Genomic DNA, 9,247 nt, shown 5'->3' on the forward strand with positions numbered 1-9,247 from the left:
GTGCAGCTTAAGCTAAAGACAAAAGTCATGACTTTACTACCTATTTATTTCCATACCAACCTACACAACCTACAAACAATACGTATAGTTCTTTAGAATAGGTTAAAATATATTGGTAACAAGTTTATTTATTTGCAAATGATCTACAAGTATGTGCATATGCCTGCCTGCCACGAACGAACGATCGGCTTTTGCAGACCGGCTCGTACGACACTCTGCTGTCGGCAGCGACCCACATTACCCACGGGCTCTGCCGGCAGTGACCCACTAAAACCCTCTGCAGAATTTCTTATGGGTAGCAGCGGGTAGTTAGCACATTTTACGAACATTTTACTAGTTACTAAATATTTAGATCTATATCAATATACCTTAACAATACAGATCATACAATTTTATCTAAATAAATTCAATTTAATTTTATTCTTATTTGTTATATTTATTAAGCTATAATACAATATTTAAAAGTTACATAAGTTACATAATATTTTTATATTTTTTATTGTTATTACTTTTTTACTGTTATTACTTGTACATACATATGTGTTTATTTTCATTTAGTTGTTCTCTCGAAAGTTTGCTTGAATACTAATTCAAAATGCGTTTCACTACTGATTATTTTTAAGTTATGGGGTAACTCGTTCCACAGACGAATAGCGAATATGAAAAAGTGCCTTTCTGCCCAGGATAATCTATGCCTACGTACGTGTGAGTCTCGCAATGCGACACAAAAAATGGAAGGTCATTAACATATATAGAAAATAACAGAGGCCGTGACACTGATCCATGTGGGACACCACGTTTTATGAACATAAAAGACGAGAAACTGTACGAGGTGACAACTATATAGATATTAATATATATCGACATTTTCGGTCATACTCGAGTATTTACCAAAACTCGGTATGATTATTTCTGCTTATTCGCACACGTGCGGTAGTGCGAATCGGCAGGACGATTGTGGTCCTGACGAGTTAAGCTAAAGGACGCTTATTGTCCTTCTGTTGATCAAGGCGGGATCCTAGTGGTCCGGCTTGATGTTTGGATGGACACTCGTGGTCCGTTTAATTAAAGGCACTTGTGGCCCTGCTGCTTCAAGGGACCCTCGTGGCCCAGTAGGTGCGAGTAACACCGGTTGTCCTGGTTGCGCTTGAGTGAAACGACGCAGGACGTTTGTAGTGACCAAGGATACCGGATGCAATCCTTGGGAGCATGTAGTCAACGTGGTAGTCGGCGTGATAAAGATCAGCTGTTCCTGACCCAAAATAACAGGCCGTTCGTTGATAATTTGCATACTGATTTTATTCTTACAAATCATGGCTTATATAGCCATACTACTAGCTTATGACTATTTATATTTATTATTTCTATGTGTTGGCGGTTTCACAATAATGATGCCCAAGCATATATTATGAGGTTAAGTATGCTGGTGTCAGCCCAATTTGGTTCATAAACTATGACTTGATTGTTGGTCTTATGCTGAGGTAGCAGAATAATATGTGTCTTATTCTTGCTTATTATTGCTTATGTTGGCTAGCCAGTGTCAATGCACCTGTAATTCATGTGCGCGTGCAGACTATGGTGCCAATATTATCTATGCTAAAACTATATGGGTGTACAGGTTTATGTGTACTTATATGTATAACATCGCGTTGATGAGATGTCATATACTCATTCGCGTCGCAACAATTTCATTTGGGTATAGTGACAAGCATTGATTGTGAACGAGCCCTCAACGAACACTCAGTTCGAATCAAAACTGCAAAAACTCAGAAGTGAGCGGTTGTGTCCGAAACTTTTTGCATGAATGCAAGCAATGACCGATTGTGAACGAACGCTCACAAGCAATGATCGAACGTCGTATTTACAATCATGCCCGCATGACCGAAATATTCGGTAGAGTTTGGGTAATTCTCGAGTCATGGCAACCGAGCAATGATATCGGCGCGTGCACGTGCACTTACATTTTCTATTGTTTTTTCGGCTATTTGTTCAATAGCAACTTCATATACAAGTATGTACTATATGCATATAAATTAAAGAAACCAACAAAACTATTAGCTAAAAGAAATACCTTCCTTTTTATTTAAATTAAAATTAGTTATGCTATTTTAATTTATATTAATTTTTTTATTTTAAGATATTTCAGTACCTTTTTTAAGAAATAAAATCATGCTGAATCATAATATAAAAATAAATACGTGTATACATATGTTTTGTTTTCATTCTGTACCTCATTATTTAAAATACATATACATACATACATATACACATGTTTGCGCATAATTGCAAACAACACATACATGCACAAATACATAAATATGTACATACATGCATTTTTTATACGGTCATACTCGTGTAAAACCAGCGCAATACTCGCGACATACTCGGGTAAAACAATACTCGAGTAATACCCGAGTATAGCTCGCGCAATACCCAAACAATACTCGAGCAATAACGGTACTATACTCGTTCGATCAAACGCTCATTCTGCAAAGTCTGGTTTGTTTCGATCAGGACCCAGTCATCTTAAACGAAGTGACCAAGCCTGAACTGTTTGAAAGCAAAATTATCAACTTAAGTCCGGTTGCTTGTTCGTAAAAATAGAACGATGGCTCATGCAAGTTCGATCATAAGAAAAATGCTGAGAGTAGTCAACTCGTTCGAGCTCCTTTGCAGCCAAGAAATGATCTGATTTGATTGAATTTTCAGCAGGGGTGGTCGAACATACTCGTTGCAGTTCTCTGGTGTGTATGTGTGTAATAAGTTTGACACTTTTATGTTTTCAGGACAGTTTTATCACATGCGTACGGTTAGCCTATGCACACACGACTGACTGTCGATGCGCTTACAAAAAGATCTTAGCCTAAGAGCAGTGCTGCCCTAATTTTCTGAGCAAAAGTAGCTAGGTTGTCAAAAAATTAAACTTAAAAAAAGCAAAATCCAAGGCAAATTAAGCTAAAAAAAAAGCTGGTTTTAAAAACAATTTTTTCTTGATTAAATTTAAGGAAATATCTGTATGTTAATGTTTTCATATTAATTCTATACATATTCTTATTTTATAGCTTATAATAAAACATGAGATTCTTGTGATGTATAAAAATTATAGAAGATTCACAATAAATTAAAATTGAAAATGTTCAATTCTATATTCTATCTATAATTCTCTTCTATAACTCGATCAGTTCATTTAAGCTCACTGCCTCTTGGTCAGGGTAATAAATTTGGTTGCCTACTGCTCGCAACCATTTTTGAGGCAATGAATACTCAAAACAGCATTTGTTTTTGCGATTTAGCCCGTATCTTTAATTGAAAATAAATTAATATATTTTTGACAATATTTTATTTTGTTTATAAAAATCCTCACCTTTCGCTTAAAATGGAGTTAAGCGTATTTAAATTCATTCCATTCCTTAATTTTGGTTTTACCAAGTTTACCTGGTAAATCAAACTAAATTTAGCGTTTCCAACGTCGTTTCTGAGGTCCTCACGAAAATGAGGAGCCAATACATTTTTAATAATGTATGTACATTTAGTGCGATGCAAAATTTTGTTTTGCAAAGGGTGCCTAGATGGTCGATGGGAGCAATTGCAGTGTGCTTTGTTGTTGTGCAACATCTTGCTCAATCGTTTTTGTTGGCGTTTGCCCAAAATCAATTTTTTCTTTTTGTGCAAAGCCACTTAGTGCACCCTTATGTTTTTTGGTTGCCGCGTGGGCACGCAGGTCGCAAAGCTTTGCAATTAACCCGCACTTGCAGTAGCTGCAGTAAGCCCTTGTGGAATCCGCAATATCTTTGCGGAGCCACTCTTTAAACTCGGCGCTCTGCAGCCACACCTCGCAAACATTTTGTACAATTTAGACATTTCTTAATTCAATGAAGACAAATTTACACACAAACAGTTGATAATCGAGCATCAAGATGATTTTGATCGAGTTTATTATCAGAAGTCGCTTATCGCTACTTATATTCATGATTTTCAGTGTTGACAAAGATAAAGGGACAAAATATATGGTGAAAAATAAAATAAAGCTAGAAAAAGGCTAAATACTTTTTTTAAAGATAGAATTCCCGCAACTGTAATTTTTGAATTTTTCCCGCACTGGCATTAAAAATAAAGCCAGATCTAGCGGGAAACAAGCTAAAATGGCAGCACTGCCTAAGAGAGAGTTGAGCAGTGTGTACACGCTGGCTATAATATTAAAATGTAACCACCGATTATATGAGAGACCTACATGGTCTTTTTTGCTACAGTATTTACTAGTTTCATGCCAAAAGAGATCATATCATCTTTTAGGTGATGCTCAATTAACATATTGCTGTTAAAGTCACCAGCCAGGACAATATTGTAGAGTCTCATATGTACATGCAAATAAACATTGTCAATTCCTTTTAAATTGAATATTTTCGTTTTCTCCTATTTTCGCAATTATTTCGGTAATAATTTTCACATATTTTCAATCATAAAAAAGCAACATATTGTAATGCAAATTGGTAGTGTAAAGCTGAGTTGAACGGCGCAATTATTTTGTTTGGCGCTGCTGTTAATTCTTTCGAAGTGGGCCCTTCTCTGCCAAGCGTCGATGCGCGCCTGAGCGCCTCCGCGATCCAGATTTGTTGCTGCAGCCACTTCGCCAGCCACCACGCTGCCGGTCCGATTAATTTAACTGATCGGTGAGAGCCCTGGCATTTGGAAATCGCAGGAAACTTTTTGCCAAATTCGCTTATCATGAAAGTGGTTTTATTTGTTTAAAAATAAAAGTATAAGTATGGAAAGCAAAGATCATTGTATGTAGAATCAATTTCTAAGCCATATCGTGACGTCATTGTATGTGTGTTCGTGTTATCCAGTATTTTGTGTGTGTCTATTTAGCAGGAATGTATAACAAAAGTAATTGTGTTTTGTGGAGTATTACTTTCGCAGAGCGCTTCAGAGCGTGGAGCTAACAGTATCAATGTCTTAACAAAAGTACACAGATTCATAATTATTAAGCCTTCTTTGCCCGTCTTCGAAAAAATCGCTTTCATTGCAGCAAAACTCGTGTTTGGGCACGTAGAATTTATTGACATTTAGAGCACCAACATAGACTTAGAAAACGCATTTAAGCAGTATATATTGCAGAAAATTAAAGTAAAAGTCGTACAAGAACAAAATACTATGTTGATATAGGAAAATGTAAAAGCCTCCGCTAATTATATTAAAAAGCACAAACGCTCGGTTTGTAATGAAACTCTATTGATGGTCATTTTGAGTCTTGATTGAAAACACTCCAGTCGAGCAATCCCGACAGTGAAATACCCTGTACCCAGACAAACTTCCGGCACTAAGTTAAATGCGTCGCTAGCAGAAGCAAAAGGATGAAGAAGAGCGAACTTGATGCTGCAGTTTGTAGGTATAGTATTGGACTGAAATTTTTTCGCTAATAACTTTTTCATAAATTTATTTATTAATGATCGATTTCAATGAAATTTGAAACAAATCTACATAGGTGAATCCGTGTAAAGTTTTGTTTATGTAGCTTTGAAATGTGCACAGTATAGACGAATTTCTGTAGCGTGATGAAAGAGCGGGGCGGGGAAATCTGGATATGTATATACTTTGAATATTATATTTGTATTACTATTATAATTAAAAACAAATAAAAAAAAAACTAAAGTCGGGTGTCAGGACTTTGAAATACTCTGTACATATGATTAGAATAATTATACAAATTTAAAAAATTAAGAAAATTAAAAACAAATTTTGATCAATTTTACCTCTCTCGGTATTCGAACTCACGTAAAGGGTGTATAATCGTGCTTGATCGTGTTGACTCAATAAGGCACGAAAAGACACAAATGTGAATTTAAAATAGGACTCAAGTATCCTTTCATAGTATACATCATAGTGTAGGTCAAGAACAGAAAATGTTCATTTAAATACCTTAAATGCCTTCCTACTCGTAACTAATAAGGTGAAAACATATGGGTAGGTCATGCGCACACAAAATAAATACATACAATTTTAAACATTATATTGAGTCGGGTTAAGATGGGCAATACCTGCTAGTTTTTAACATAGTATGTGGCCACATCCCCCGCATGCAACTCACGGTCAGATAAACATTATAGCCATCACAACATACAGATTGATCACTAAGACTAGAAACAAACCACGTTTCAGACACGCTAACTACATCTACAAGGTGCGTTCGAAAGTAAACAGGACTTTTGGTTTATCCAATATAAGCCAAGAATTAGTTAATTAAACTAGTTATTAAATCAATTAATATGTATTTTATTGTAACAATGGTAAATCTAAACAATCGTTGATAATCGTCATCGTTTTTCCACCAGAGGGCTGCCAGATCTGCCACAGTACTCCCCCCCAAGTGACCATGTCACGATTTCCTAGGAAGGACTCGGCGATTTCTTTCATAGGTTTGAAGAGGCCAATTTGTCGTTCGCATAGCCTCCTCCTCCAGTGCTTTATTGTCTCTAACCAAAAAGGCTGGTTTTAACCGGTCGACGGAAACGGCTACATCCTTGCCATCTACTCTTACCAGAAAAACACGATCGCTTACACGGTCTGTAATTTCGTACGGACCAGTATATGGGACTTCCAGAGGTTCCTTGACTGCATCTGTTCTTATAAAATCGTGCGAACAATCCTCCATACCTTTTAAACGAAACATCTTCTGCTTCATATGATGTGCAGTTGGAGTGGGGCGTATCTGACGTACGTGTGTTCGGAATTTTGTGATAAATGCTTGCGGAGTGTCGATATCATAAAAAAATTCGTTGGGATGACGTAGATTGGTACCATACAACATTTCTGCTGCTGAGGATTGCAAATCTTCCTTAAAACAACTGCGTAACCCCAAAAGCACGGTTGGCAAGAGTTCAGTCCAAGGAGTAGCAACATTGCACTTAAGGGCTGCCTTAAAGGATCTGTGTCATCGCTCTATGAGACCAATGGATTGGGGATGGTACGCTGTTGTATGAATATGCTGAGCTCCAACAAAAGCGGCGAGATTCTTGAACAGAGCTGATTCAAACTGTGAGCCCTGATCAGTTGTGATAGTTTTTGGAGTACCCAAACGAGCAATCCAATTTCGCCAGAAGGCGTCTGCAACTGTTTCAGCAGTCATATCACATAATGGTATTGCTTCTGGCCAACGGGAGAAACGATCTATCATTGTTAAATAGTATCGATACCCATTATGCAGCGGCATCACAACAATATCCAAATGGACGTGATCAAATCTGTTATCTGGAACCGGAATCTTCTGCGGCGTGAGTTTGTTGTGTTTATATATCTTGGACCTTTGACATGACAGACAGCTCCTGCACCATTGAACAATGTCCTTATACATAGATGGCCAAACGTATTTTTTACGGATTTGTTTTAGTGTAGCTCTGCCACTTGGATGTGACAAGCCGTGGATTGATGCAAAAATTTTGTGCCGAAGGCTTTCTGGAATGTATACGCGCAAAATTCTAAAAGACGTATCGCAGTAAAGAGCGATATCGTTTTCGAGATTTTGGGACTGAAGATTGAGTGATGTTCCACCTTCAAGCAATTCTTGTAATTCCGTGTCTGTCGCCTGGGCTTTTTCTATGTCGTCCAAACTTATGGCACTTGGCATTGTTATTTCGCACAATCTTGAAAATGCGTCTGCTACACAATTCTCTCTGCCTTTAACATATACAATTGTTGTTGAAAACTGCGATATGTAATTAAGGTATCTGCCTAGGCGATGCCTTTTCCAGACGTTGACTGAAGGCATAAATGAGCGGCTTATGATCGGTTTTAATAACGAAAATGCGAGCTTCCAATAAATGCTTAAAGTGCTTAACCGCTTCGTAAATAGCAAAAAGCTCGCGGTCGTAAGTGCTGTAATTTTTTTCGGCATTTTTTAATTTTTTAGAGAAAAATCCCAAAGGTTCCCAAAAACCATTCCCCTTCTGCTCAAGAGCTGCACCAATCGCAACATCCGAGGCGTCGCATACCATTGAAAGCTCGGCATTGGGGAAAGGAAACGATAACATAGTTGCGGCCATAATACTGCGTTTACATTCCTCAAAAGCCTGACACAAGTCCGGCGACCAGTCTATTTTGCGCTTGTCGTTCTTTTTAATATCTCTTGTTAGCTCCGTCAGCGGTGCTTGTATGTGAGAGCAGTTTGGCAAACAACGCCTGTAATAATTTACAATTCCCAGAAAACGTCCAAGTTCGCTTATTGTTGACGGTTGTGTGTAATTTGTAATGGCATCTATGCGATCTGTGGGTGGCTTTATGCCCTCTTTTTTAATCACATAGCTCAAAAAACGAACTTCTTCTTGAGTAATTTGACACTTGCTAGTATTGATGCACAACCTATGTTGGCTTAAAATGTTAAAAACAATACGTAGATGCTTTTCATGCTCGTCTGCACTTGTAGATGTTATTAGAATGTCATCAATATAACAGAATACAAAATCAAGACCTCGAAATATATTGTCCATAAATCTCTGGAACGTTTGAGTTGCATTTTTTAGCCCAAAAGGCATGAAAATAAATTCGATGAGTCCAAATGGTGTAGAAATTGCTGTCTTTTTCACATCACATTCAGCCATAGGTATCTGATAATACGCCTTGACCAAGTCCAATGTCGTAAAAATTGTTTTCCCAAATAGCTGTTCTGCAAAATCATGTATATGAGCAATTGGATATCGATCTGGTACCGTAATTGCATTAAGCTTTCGGTAGTCTCCACACGCTCGCCATGTGCCATCTTTCTTAGTCACCAAATGTAAGGGGCTTGCCCATGAGCTTCTCGATAGCCGACAACCTCAGCCTTAGCTGCTGCCAATTTCTCACCTGCTAAACGACGTGGGCGCTCTGCTACTGGAGAACCGGTTGTCTCAATGTTATTACAAACATCGGATTTGTTGATATTAGGATCCATTTTAAAAGTTTTGTAATATCCACAAATTCCTGCAATAGGTCGCGGAAATCGTTGGTTCCTCGAACTGTAGAAATAGGGAATTGTTTTGAACTTGCAAGGCATCCATTCGCAGAGAGGCCTGTGCCGGAATCGATAAGGCGTTTGTTTGTAAGGTCTATGACCAGTTTATAATTAGATCAAAAATGTAATAGCTGTCTCCACGTCAGCTATAATAAACGGCCAGCTTAATTTACGACGTAGTCCTATGTCTATTTCATATATATAGTTCCCGTATGTGTTAATTAATGTTTGGTTTGCAGCGTAAAGTACCATATTATTCTG

At 37.6% G+C, this 9,247-nt stretch overlaps 1 long non-coding RNA gene across 1 annotated transcript; it reads right to left on the bottom strand.

Annotated features, from left to right (window-relative positions):
* Window positions 1-3,121: 3,121 nt before the first annotated feature.
* On the bottom strand, window positions 3,122-3,833 carry LOC115621658. The gene is made up of 2 exons (XR_003995282.1): window positions 3,365-3,833; window positions 3,122-3,300 (listed from the first exon to the last, which is right to left on the bottom strand). It is a non-coding gene; the product is annotated as an uncharacterized LOC115621658 (long non-coding RNA).
* Window positions 3,834-9,247: the final 5,414 nt, after the last annotated feature.

This window comes from Scaptodrosophila lebanonensis, unplaced genomic scaffold (genome assembly GCF_003285725.1).
Source record: "Scaptodrosophila lebanonensis strain 11010-0011.00,11010-0021.00 unplaced genomic scaffold, SlebRS2 tig00000024-arrow-pilon, whole genome shotgun sequence".
Lineage (NCBI taxonomy): Eukaryota > Metazoa > Arthropoda > Insecta > Diptera > Drosophilidae > Scaptodrosophila > Scaptodrosophila lebanonensis.